Here is a 12389-nt window from a genome sequence, read left to right on the forward strand (position 1 = left end):
TTGGCCAATTGTAGTATGAAAATGAACTAGTATAATGAATTTTATACCTCAGGGTTGTTATAGAGCAGAACTCAAAGCATTTGACAGGTAGCAATAAAGTAAATTAGCAGCAATGATAGTATAACTATTCCATTTACGTCTCAACAGGCAATGAAATAACACTCAGTATTGCAGCTAGCACCATTAAATGCAACATAGGGGTGTTATAGAATGTGTATAATGGAGGCACCTACATGCAGAGACTGAAAAACCAAAACAGAATTAACAATAAAACAAGTAATCCAAAAATAGAAACGTGATCCAAAACAAAAATCAGTTTTGATGAGGGAGAAAATAAAATAAGACAAAAAAGAAACAAAAGTGTGAATCAAAATTATAAAATTCAACAGAAGACAAATCTTCCTAATAATTGAAAAATTAGTGAGTAAATTAAACTCTAAGCTTGAAGCATACAAGGAAAATTGAAGTGAGGAAAAAGTATTAAAAATAAAAAAATATTAAATACCCAAAATAAAATTGTTATGGTATTGGTATATCCAATATATACCTTGTAACAATAATGCTAGAAAATTCTGCTTAAAAGATACAGGAAAAATTAATTAAAGCAGCATTTAAAATCTCAAACAGAGGAAAACATCCCAAAAGTGGTGGTGGTCATGGATAACTATTGCCTCTCTGGATCCCACCCTAGTATGGGTAGATCCACTGTTTTCCCCTTCAAGCACAACTTTCCCTACAGTTATGTAACAGCAAGCACCCCAAGCACGTCCTCAGAGTTTGCTGCTACCACAGGTTCTTGGATCTGCTTTGTTAAAGGAAAGCAACTCAAAATGGGTTAACAAGCTTACTTTAATCAGTCAGACATATATCTACCTTGTTCAGGGGAAAAAGGTCAGCACTCTAAACTTCAGAATATACAGGCAGAATTATCAAGACAGAAACAGATCAAGTAGACAGATTTCCAAACTGTCCAACCATTACATTCATACCCAGTGAACATCTGAGTTTTCCACATCTGGGTTTTTCAAAGCCGGGGGACTCTCAACAACGGCTTCCCAGAATTCAGATCAAATCACAGAACATTTCTCAAAGTGAGCCCCCAAAACAAAGCTACACATCAGGGCTTATATAGCCTTCTCCTGGCTCAGAGAATGTAACAACCTTATTGACTCACTGGCCAATCAAGAAGTATCTACTGAAAAACAAGCCTCCCTCCCCAGGCTTCAGGTGCATTTTAGCCTAGGGGCAGGGAAGACCTTTAAATTTACATTCCCATTACAAGTTATTACACTGTTTGTCTCCTGTCTTGGGGGAGGGATTTTCTTAAACCTGCAACAGTAATGGAACCATGAGAAGGGCAGATTGTCCAGGACCTTTGTCTTGCTTCCCTTTACCATGCTTCCTCTTTTGAGAACGCTGCTGCCTCAGTTGTCTCCAGGACAGTCTTTAATATAATCGTTTCCTTTCGTTAATAACAGGTATCAATAAAAAATCTTTTGATCTTCAGCTTCTCTCTCCTGTGCACCCAGTGATCTCAGAAATTAGAATCTCGTTTCACTTTGTATAGCTGACCGTTGTCTCCTCCTCAGCTGCCTTTGAGCAAATGGAACACTGTACTAAAGGCCAAAGACAGTTTTAGCTAGTACTAGCTTTTGAAGCCTAAGTGTACAGAAATGGAAAATAGCCTTTGAAGTTGTAACAGTAATAGCTAATTCTATAGCTATTCAGGTTTTGAAAGGTGTTTTGTGTATGTTATCTTATTTGGTCCTCACAACAACCCTGTGTAAGGTAGATGCTTTAATTATCCTCACATTAACAATTATGAAGGACACACAATGAAAAATACTATCTACCCTCACAGAGAGAACTGATGAACTCTGAATGCAAACTGAAATAGAATTTTTCACTTTATTTTTATATATAACATGTAAAATATATGCTATTACATCATACATAAATATATAACATTATCATAGTCTTATTATATACTACATATATCATGTTTTCATGAAAGCTAAGTCATGGTTCAACACGTTTAGGTGGAGAGCTCTTTGCTTCCACACAATTTTGAGGCTATAATTTCTCTTATTTTTTTGTGGTAGCAGCATGTTCTCATGCCCTTGACCATTCCTCTGAACCCTTATACACTCTTCTCAAAAAGTTTTACTCTCTCCTTTTGGACAAAGATTGAAGGGAATATATTTTTCCTCTGGTTCAAGTCATAGAGTTCAGTGGTCTTTGGATCAGAATATGCCGCTGATTTCTTTCCCATCATACAGCTGTCCATCTCATCTATATTCTCAACTCCTTGGGCAAAGGACACATTAGATTATTTTTGCTAATCCATTCTCCTCCATTTCATGGGCGAGTTCATCCTGCTCATGTTCATTGTTGCTCCTGATTCCACTCTTACAAAAAAATAATAAAAGAGAATGAATGTGATCAACGTCAGTAAGCTGTATTTGAAGTGTGCTACACCATTCCCCTGACCTGTTTCCCCCCCTTTATTAGAACATTTCAATTATATGCACATTTTGCACCCTTAGAAAAAGAATTCCAGAATTTTTCCTCCTCTGTATTTTCACCTTACTTCTTCATGGTCTGTGATACCAGCTGATGTAAGCACAATGAACCCAAGTAGAGGGAATGGTAGCATATTATTCTGCCACATTTTCAGAAATGTCAATGAAATATCTAATCTGGGGTTGATTTCTCCATACTTGTTTAATATGCTTGGGAGGTTCACAACAATTTTTCCTTCTATGTGATCATGAATAATCCCCTATGGATAAATATAACCATGCTTCATCATTATAGTTAAGAACTAGACAGTTAAACTTTAGAGCATAGGTTAATGAGAATCTGGCATTTTCCTTACTTTCCTTGCTTTTCCTTTCCTTGCATTTATGATGCTGTTAAGAACATCAGCAAGGACATTCGTGTATACCATGGTGGTAGCACTACACGATGGTGGGAAGAGCTACCCATTCTTTCTTCACCTCGCCCAGATCCTGATCACTTCTTCTTACTCCCTCCCCCCTCACTTTTTTTCATTCTTCCTTTGTGATCTACCCTCCAAAGCTGAAATTTGTTTTCCTTGTGACTTTCACCCACAAAGTGATGGAATTGGATTAGTTGGCTTCGGAGGTCATTAAAGAAACTTTTAAAATATTTCAATTAGCATGGAATTATATTTCTTTCCCTCTGCACCCCCAATTTAAAATTTTAAAAGGGAAAAACAAAGCCTTTTTTGAAAAAAATTGTATAGTCAATTAAAACAAATTCTTGCATTTGCCATGTCTAAAAATGTATGTCTCATTTTGCACCTTGAATCTATCACCTTTCTGTAAGGAGGGGGGGTGGGTAAAATGCTCTATCACAGGACCTCTGGAATCATCATTGGGCACTGCATTGATCAGAGTCCTTTAAAAAAATTTTTTTTTATTCATTTTGAATTTAAATACAAGAAAAAAAAATTCCTTAGTGGTGGGGCTCTTTTGACTTAGAAACCTAGAATTTGGCTAACTACTTTCAATTAATTCAATTAAACTATCCCTGAAATGGCCAGATCTCTTAATTCTCATCTTTCTTGAACTCTCTGCTGCATTTGACACTGTAGACCACCTATTATCCTATATCTATATCCCCTTTCTCATCCAAATTCCTGGAAAAAGCTGTCTTTCTTTGATTCTTCTACATTTGCTTCTCAGTCCTTGGCAATATGACTTGCTACCTCATTACTTCAAGTGAAGTGGCTCTCTCCAAAGTTACCAATGATTCCTTACTTGCTAAAATTGATCATATTTTCTCTATCCTCATCCATCTTAACATCTTTGCTATTTTTGACACTACTAAGGGGATGTTCACCAATTGGGAAATGGCTGAACAAGTTGCTGTATATGATCGTGATGGAATACTATTTTGCTATAAGAAAGGATGTGCAGGATGCTCTCAGAAAAATCTGGAAAGACTTATATGAACTAATGCAAAATGAAATGAGCAGAACCAGGAAAACATTGTATATAGTAACAACAATATCATATAATAATCAACTATGAATGACTTAGATGTCCTCAGTAATACAGTGATCCAATACAATTCTGAAGGATTTATGATGAAAAAAAGCTATTCATTTCCAGGCACTACTGACTGCTCTCTCCTCCTAGATTCTCTCATTGCTATTTTTTTCCATGTTCTTTCCTTGATTGTGCTCCTACTGACTGTTCCTTCTCCATATCCTTTTCTGGCTCATCAGCTTCTAAGGGTTTAATTAGCATCTCTATGCAGATGACTCCCAGATCTCCATATCCAACCCAAGGCTGTCTCTTGAGTTTTGGTCCTATATCACAAATTACCTACTGGGCCTTTGAATTGGATGTCCTATAGGCATCCTGAACTCAGTATGTCCAAAACAGAACTCATTATCTTTCCCCCCAAAGTCTCCCCTCCACTAAATGTCCATTATTTCTACTGAGGGCACCTCTATTCTTTCCATCTCCTGGGCTCTTAACCTAAGCGTTATCTTCCTAAACTCCTTACTCCCCCTCATCTCACATGTCCAATCAATTGTCAAAATTTGCTGATTCTACCTTCACAACATCTCTTGCATTCAGCCCCTTCTTTCTACTAACGTAGCCACCCCCTTAATTCGTATCTTCATTGTCCCTCTCTTGCTTAGAAAATTGCAATGGCTTCATAATTTATCTCCTTGACTCAAGTCTCCATCCATCTGATCCTTCTTGAAGCTGCAAAAATGATTTTTCTTCATCACAGATTGGATCATGCCATTGCCTTTTTCTAAGCTCCTCTGGATTCCTATTAACTACAGAGAAAACAAAACTTCTCTGACTTTTAAAGCCCTTTGCCACCTGACCCTAATCTATTTTTCTATTCTCATTATATTGTATTACATTATATCATCATATTATGTTCAGTTAGGTGGGGCAGTAAATATAGTGTCAGACCTGGAGTCAGAAAAACCTGAGTTCAAAATAAGACTCAGATTCTGACTAACTGTGTAAATCTGGACGAGTCACTTAATTGCTATCTTCCTCAGTTTCCTCAACTGCAAAATGGGGGTGATAATAGTGTAATGAGGATCAAATTGATAATATTTGTTAAAAAAAAGGTGCTTAGAACAGTGGGCAGGTAAATGGCACAAAGGACAGCTAAGTGGCACAGTGGACAGGGTGCTGGGCCTGGAGTCAGGCCGACTCATCTTCCTCTGAGTTCAAATCTCGCCTCAGATACTTACTAACTGTTTGACCCTGGGCAAGTCATTTAACCCTGTTCACCTCAGTATTCTCATCTATAAAATGATCTGGAGAAGGAAATGGCAAACCACTCCAATATCTTTGCCAAGAAAATCCCAAATGGGCTCATGAAGAGTTGGACATGACTGAAACAACTAAATAAACAAACAAAACCAGCAAAAACTTTCCTCCCCTCCCCTCCCTTCCCCTCCATTTCATTATTCCCCTCTTGTACTCTGGAGTTCAGTCACAGTAGCTTTCTTTTTGTCCCTCATAAACATAAATGGCACTTCACCTCTTACCTCTTTACCTTTGGGAGATAACGAAAATTACATTTGTAGGACGCTACCATAAAGTTAGGAGATGACACAGACCAGAGATGGAGAATGGTATAATTCTTCAGGAAATTCAGGATATGGGAGGAGTGGCAGGTAATAACATATTTCACTGCATAATCATTGTGACTTTATGCCAATTTTTTTTTTTTGCAAAAAAGTAGGGTGTGACCATTATATAAAGCTTTAAAAATTGTGCTGGTATCACTTTAAAATAATTTCTTACTAAAGTGTCTTTGGTACAAGATTAGGATGTATGGAATACTCATGAATATAAGTTAAAATTGAATAGTCCAAATTGAGGCATACCATTTCTTCATGACAGTTTAGCGAACATTTTTCTGGTCTGAAAAATAAAGTCAGCATATTAGTTGTTATTGATTTGTGCATTATAGTCAAAATATTATACTTAAAATTTACTACAGTGAAGTACAGACTTACAAATTTAGTTTTCAGTGTCTCAAAATTCAGCACCATTATCATTGGTTTCATTATCAGACATGTTGTCCTAAGCGCCACTCATATTGGATGTGTTTACTTCATTGTCACTCTGCCACAATGTGTCATCTTCAGATCCATCTAGTGCATTCAAAATTCCCGTCCTTTTGAAGCTTTTGATGACTGTTTCTAGTGGTATAAAGTCCCAACTCTTAATTACTCATGTACATATCTGTTCCAAGGAAGGGATGTGTAATATTTCCAGCAGTCTGTCAATTATTGTTCACTGTTCACCAAAGGCTCAAATGATCTTTAACTAGTTTGTTTACACATAGACAATGCTGGACTGAGAACTCTAGGCTTGAGGTTTGCAATGTATAAGAGAGAAATTCCTATCCATATAACCACTGGTGAATACATTGCTGCTTTGTTTACCTTTTAAGCAGCATGACAAACATAATTATACCATGTGACAATTACATGATGAAAGGTTATAAACCAGTTTTTGGATTGGAAAAAACCACATAGGGTGTGCTGATCATGCAGTGAAAAATGGCAAGAGGTAAACTGCAATAGATTATGGAAAGCTTTAGGTGCCACACTCAGGAGTGTGGACTTTATTAAGTAGGCAAGAAGGAGACACTGAAGCCACAACCTAGGGTTTTAGGTACTTCGTTGCAAATAGGCAAATATTGAAGTCCAAAAAGATGCTGGTCTTCTGTAGTACTGTATTTTCTAAGGGAAAGAATGATTTGTTTAGACTACAGGACTGCTTGCCCTTGAAGTAGGGTACTAAGGAATCCTCTATTGCCTAGGACCTTTTCTCAAGGTTAAGATTAACAGTCCTCTATTCTCCTCCCAACCTGTCCTTAAAGGTGGCGGGTATTGACGTGCTAATGCTTGGAATACAGGGGGCTATCTCCAGTTATCCTGATTTATATCCTGCCACTGGACTCAGATGGCTCAGGAGGAGAGAATGAGGCTGGCAACCTTGCACATCCTCCCTCACTTAAATCCAATTCACTTGCAACTCATGGATTCACCTTCCTGATGTCATGGTCCACTTCAAGAATGAAGGACAAACAACAGCTTGGAGTACAAGCCAAACAAGTGAGAATCAGGCTTACTTATCTATGAGAACTGACAGATTCATAATCATTTATATTATTGGTGGTTGGGGCAGAATATATTAATAGGAGAACGTGCCAACTTAATTTTATGTACAAGAACGTTTGGACAGAGAACACACTTAGTCAAGCTCTCATCTCAGTTATCACTGAATGAATCTTTCCTTTTACATCAGATCCTCAACTCTGTCACTCCCTGAACTAGGTCTGACAGCTAATCATTTTCTATTTAAATGATGACATGATTAACATTTTCTCTGGCTCTCATTTAGTTTCTGGATTTTGCCATTTTCAACTATTTTGATAGTCTTTGTCTTCCCCTGTATATTATAGAGGGTTAGCCAGTGTTAATTTAAACAACCACCACAACAAAACACTGTCTATCTTTCCCATTTTTATTCTTTTTTTTCCTATACCCCCCCTTGACCTTCACACACACACACACACACACACACACACACACACAACCTCTATTGAACAGGATTCCTAACCTATTGTAGGGTGTTGGGCCCCTTTGGCAGTCCAGTGAAGCCTATGAACTCCAGAATAATGTATTTAAATGTATAAACTAAAATACAGAGAGATTGCAAAAGCAATTGAAATTCACTTATCAAAATATTTTTTAAAAAAAGGTTTACATGATGCTGAGTAAAATGAGCAGAACCAGGAGAACATTGTACACAGTGACAGCAACATTGTGCAATGACCAGCTTTGATAGACTTAGCTCCTCTCAGCAATGCTATGATCTAAGACAACTCCAAAAGATTAAAGATGGAAAATGCTGTCCACATCCAGAGAAAGAACTATGGAGTCTGCATGCAGATTGAAGCATACTAATTTTCTCTCTTTTTTTTTTCTTTCTATGGTTATTTCCTTTGGTTCTGATTCTTCTCTGCAGCCTGACTAATGTGAAAATAAGCTTAATATGATTATACATGTATATCCTTTATCAGATTGGATGCAATCTTGGAGAAGGGAGATTGCAGAGAGGTAGAAAAATTAGAACTCAAAGTCTTATAAAAGTGAATGTTAAAAGCTAAAAATAAATAAAATAATTTCAAAAAAAGTTCATAGACCCTGAGTTAAGACCCCCTGTACTGAAACTTCCATTTATTAGGCATAGTAGATTTATTTATTTTTCACCTTTTATGTGTTGGATACAATACGTTTGTGTGTCTTGCTAACACTAGTCTTTCTTTTTCTCCCTAGCATTGAGCATATTGCCTGCCCCATAATAAGGCACTTACAATGGCTTATGGAATGACTGGCAACTTACAGAGGGTGGCTTTCTTCTTCCTACTTCTAGGATCCTTTTCCTCATCACCTCCAGTCTCTCCAAGCACTTATCTTCTGATACAGCACTGTTCTCCTTTGGAACAAGTTAGATATTTTGAATAACTTGAAAAAGTTGGGGAGCTGGTTTCTTAGTTAAGATTTTGTAGACCATTTAAAGACAGATGGCATGTGGAGGTCAGAGGTGCTCTGGTCAGCCAGATAACAAATAGATCCTGCACAGGTGCCTATGTAAACCTTACCAGAGAAGTTCCTGTACATGGTGCCCTTCGATTGCTCAGGTTAGACTTTATTTATTGATGGACTTTCCCCTCTCACTACTTAAGAAACACACTCTAGAAAAGAAGATATTGCAAAGCACACAGCCCATACAGGATGGAAGGAGACTGTTTGGGGATGGCTTTCAAAAAGCGCATTGGACAGACTAGTTTTCTCCTCTTCAGGAACAGTCCTCCAATTTGGATGAGAACTACCTCTTCAGAGATCACGACTAGCCATGAGTGAAGGAAGGAGCCTGTGCTGAACATAGGCAGTCAGGAGGGAAGTCTTTAAGCAAGTGGTACCCTGGAGGCAGAAGAGATTGGATTTAGATGCTGAAGATGACTTTGAGTCCTACTCCTTACAATGTATATGATTTTGGGCAAGAGACTTCACCCCTGTGGGCCTCAGTTTCCTCCTCAATAAAGTGAAGGGGTTAGACAAGGTGACCTCTTTGCTCCCTTCAAGGGACATTCTATCACCCATGAAACAGTGTTACTCTCTCAGTTCCCTTCATTTTTTTTTATTAATTTGTTTACTTTTAGTTTACAAGATTCAATCCCACTATTACTTGAGTTTCACATTTTGTCCCCCCTCCTCTCCTCCCCGCCATGGCGGCATACAGTTAAGTACAGGATCTGTAAATACTTTCACATTATACATGAGTCAGGTTATACAGACGGATTGTATCAGATAGAATGAAAAATGGTAAAGAGGACATAAAACCAAACAAGAAAAAGAAAAAGGTCAGGTATTTTGCTTCCATCTGGACATAAACTCAGTTCTATCTAGTTCTTTCTCTGGATGCACATATTTCTCTCCATCAAGAGTTTTTTGGGATTGACTTATATCACTACATTGCTGAGAAGAGTCCAGTCTATCAAAGTTGGTCATCACACATACGTTGTGTCTATAATTGTGTACAAATTTCTCCTGGTTCTACTCTTCTCACTCAGCATCAGTTCATATAAGCCTCTCCAGGTAAATATGAAGTCCATCTGCTTCTCGTTTCTTATAGCACAATAGTATTCCATAACATGCATATACCACAACTTGTTCAGCCATTCCCCAATTGATGGGCACCCCCTTAATTTCCAATTCTTTGCCACCACAAAAAGAGCTGCTATAAACATTTTTGTACATATGGGTCTTCCTCCCACTTCTGTGATCTCTTTGGGATATAATCCTAGGAGCGGTATTGCTGGGTCAAAGGATATGAAAGTATGTATAGCCCTTTGAGCATAATTCCAGATTGCTCTCCAGAAAGGCTGGATCAGTTCACAACTCCACCAGCAATGCATTAGTGTTCCAATTTTCCCACATCCTCTCCAGCATTTGTCATTTTCCTGTTTTGTCATCTTAGCCAATCTGACTGGTGAGATGTGGTACCTCAGAGTTGTTTTGATTTGCATTTCTCTAATCAATAGTGATTTAGAGCATTTCTTCATGTGCTTATAGGTATCTTTAATTTCTTTGTCTGAAAATTGCCTATTCATATCCTTTGACCATTTATCAATTGGGGAATGACTTGAATTCTTATAAATTGGATTCAATTCTCTGTATGTTTTAGAAATGAGTTCTTTGTCAGAGACATAAGTTGTAAAAATTCTTGCCCAAATTCCTACCTCCCTCTTAATCTTGGTCACATTGGCTTTGTTTGTACAGAAGCTTTTCAATTTCATGCAGTCAAAATTATCCATTTTACATTTTATGATGTTCTCTAATTCTTGTTTAGCCATAAAGTCTTTCCCTCTCCACAAGTCTGACAGGTAAACTATTCCTTGTTTTCCAAGACTGCTTATAGTATCAACCTTTATTACCTAGATTATGCACCCATTTAGACTTGATTTTGGTATATGGTGTTAGATAATGGTCTATGCCCAGTTTCTGCCACACTACAATCCAGTTTTCCCAGCAGTTTTTGTCAAATAGTGAGTTCTTATCCCCAAAACTAGGGTCTTGGGGTTTATCAAACAATAGATTACTATAGTTGTTGACTTCTGAATCTCGTGTGCCTAATCTATTCCATTGATCCACTCCTCTATTCCTCAGCCAGTACCGAGTAGTTTTGATGACTGCTGCTTTATAATACAGATTGAAATCTGGTATAGCTAGTCCACCTTCCCTAGCATTTCTTTTCATTAATTCCCTTGATATTCTGGACCGTTTATTCTTCCAAATGAATTTTGTTACTATTTTTCTAGCTCTAAAAGTAGCTTTTTGGTAAATTAATTGGTATGGCACTAAATATATAATTTAATTTAGGTAAAATTGTCATTTTTATTATATTAGCTTGACCCAGCCACGAGCAATTGCTATTTTTCCAATTAGTTAGATCTGACTTTATTTGTGTGAAAAGTGTTTTGTAATTGTGGTCATATAGGTCCTGAGTTTGTTTTGGCAGGTAGATTCCCAAATATTTTATAATGTCTACAGTAACTTTAAATGGGATTTCTCTTTCTATCTCTTGTTGTTGAATTTCATTGGAAATATATAGGAATGCTGAGGATTTTTGCGGGTTTATTTTATATCCTGCAACTTTGCCAAATTTATTTATTGTCTCAAGTAGTTTTTTACTTGATTCTCTAAGTATATCATCTGAAAAGAGTGATAGCTTGGTCTCTTCTTTGCCTAATTTGATTCCTTTGATTTCTTTTTCTTCTCTAATTGCTACTGCTAACATTTCTACTACCAGATTGAATAAGAGGGGTGATAGTGGACACCCTTGTTTCACTCCTGATCTTATGAGAAATGCTTCCAGCTCCTCCCCATTACATATAATACTTGCTGATGGCTTTAAATAGATGCTACCTATTATTTTAAGGAAGGCTCCATTTATTCCTATACTTCTAATGTTTTTAATAGGAATGGATGTTGTATTTTGTCAAAAGCCTTTACTGCATCTATTGAGATGATCATGTGGTTTCTGCTACTTTTGTTGTTGATATGATCAATTATACTGATGGTTTCCTAATATTAAACCATCCTTGCATTCCTGGAATAAATCCTACCTGATCAAAGTGTATTATTCTTGAGATAAGTTGCTGTAGTCGTTTTGCTAATATTTTATTTAGAATTTTTGCATCTGTATTCATGAATTCTTTCTCTGTTTTATCTCTTCCCGATTTAGGTATCAGTACCATATTTATGTCATAAAAAGAATTTGGTAGGACTCCTTCTTCACTAATTTTCCCAAATAGTTTGTAGAGTATTGGCATCAATTGTTCTTTAAATGTTTGATAGAATTCACTACTAAATCCATCTGGCCTTGGAGATATTTTCCTAGGGAATTGACTGATGGCTTAGTTCAATTTCTTTTTCTGAGATGGGGTTATTTAAGTAATTTACTTCCTCTTCAGTTAATCTGGGCAACTTGTATTTTTGTAAATATTCATCAATTTCCCTAAGATTGTCAAATTTATGTGCATACAATTGGGAAAAATAATTCCTAATTATTGTTTTGATTTCATCTTCACTGGAGGTAGATTCACCCTTTTAATTTTTGATACTCATAATTTGGTTTTCTTCTTTCTTTTTTTAATCATATTGACTAAGGTCTATCAGTTTTATTGGTTTTTTCATAAAACCACCTCTTAGTTTTATTTATTAATTCAATGGTTTTCTTAATTTCAATTTTATTAATATCTCCTTTGGTTTTTCAATATTTCTCATTTAGTATTTAATT

At 36.7% G+C, this 12389-nt stretch overlaps 1 long non-coding RNA gene across 1 annotated transcript; it reads right to left on the minus strand.

Annotated features, from left to right (window-relative positions):
- Positions 1 to 679: 679 nt before the first annotated feature.
- Positions 680 to 8942, minus strand: LOC138173661 (uncharacterized). Its single transcript, XR_011171482.1, has 3 exons — positions 8430 to 8942; positions 5897 to 5933; positions 680 to 2408 (listed from the first exon to the last, which is right to left on the minus strand). It is a non-coding gene; the product is annotated as an uncharacterized lncRNA (long non-coding RNA).
- Positions 8943 to 12389: the final 3447 nt, after the last annotated feature.

The sequence above is a fragment of the Petaurus breviceps genome, unplaced genomic scaffold (genome assembly GCF_028583685.1).
Source record: "Petaurus breviceps papuanus isolate PSGF00001 unplaced genomic scaffold, PetGlider_PUasm1.0 129, whole genome shotgun sequence".
In the NCBI taxonomy this organism is placed as follows: Eukaryota; Metazoa; Chordata; class Mammalia; order Diprotodontia; family Petauridae; genus Petaurus; species Petaurus breviceps.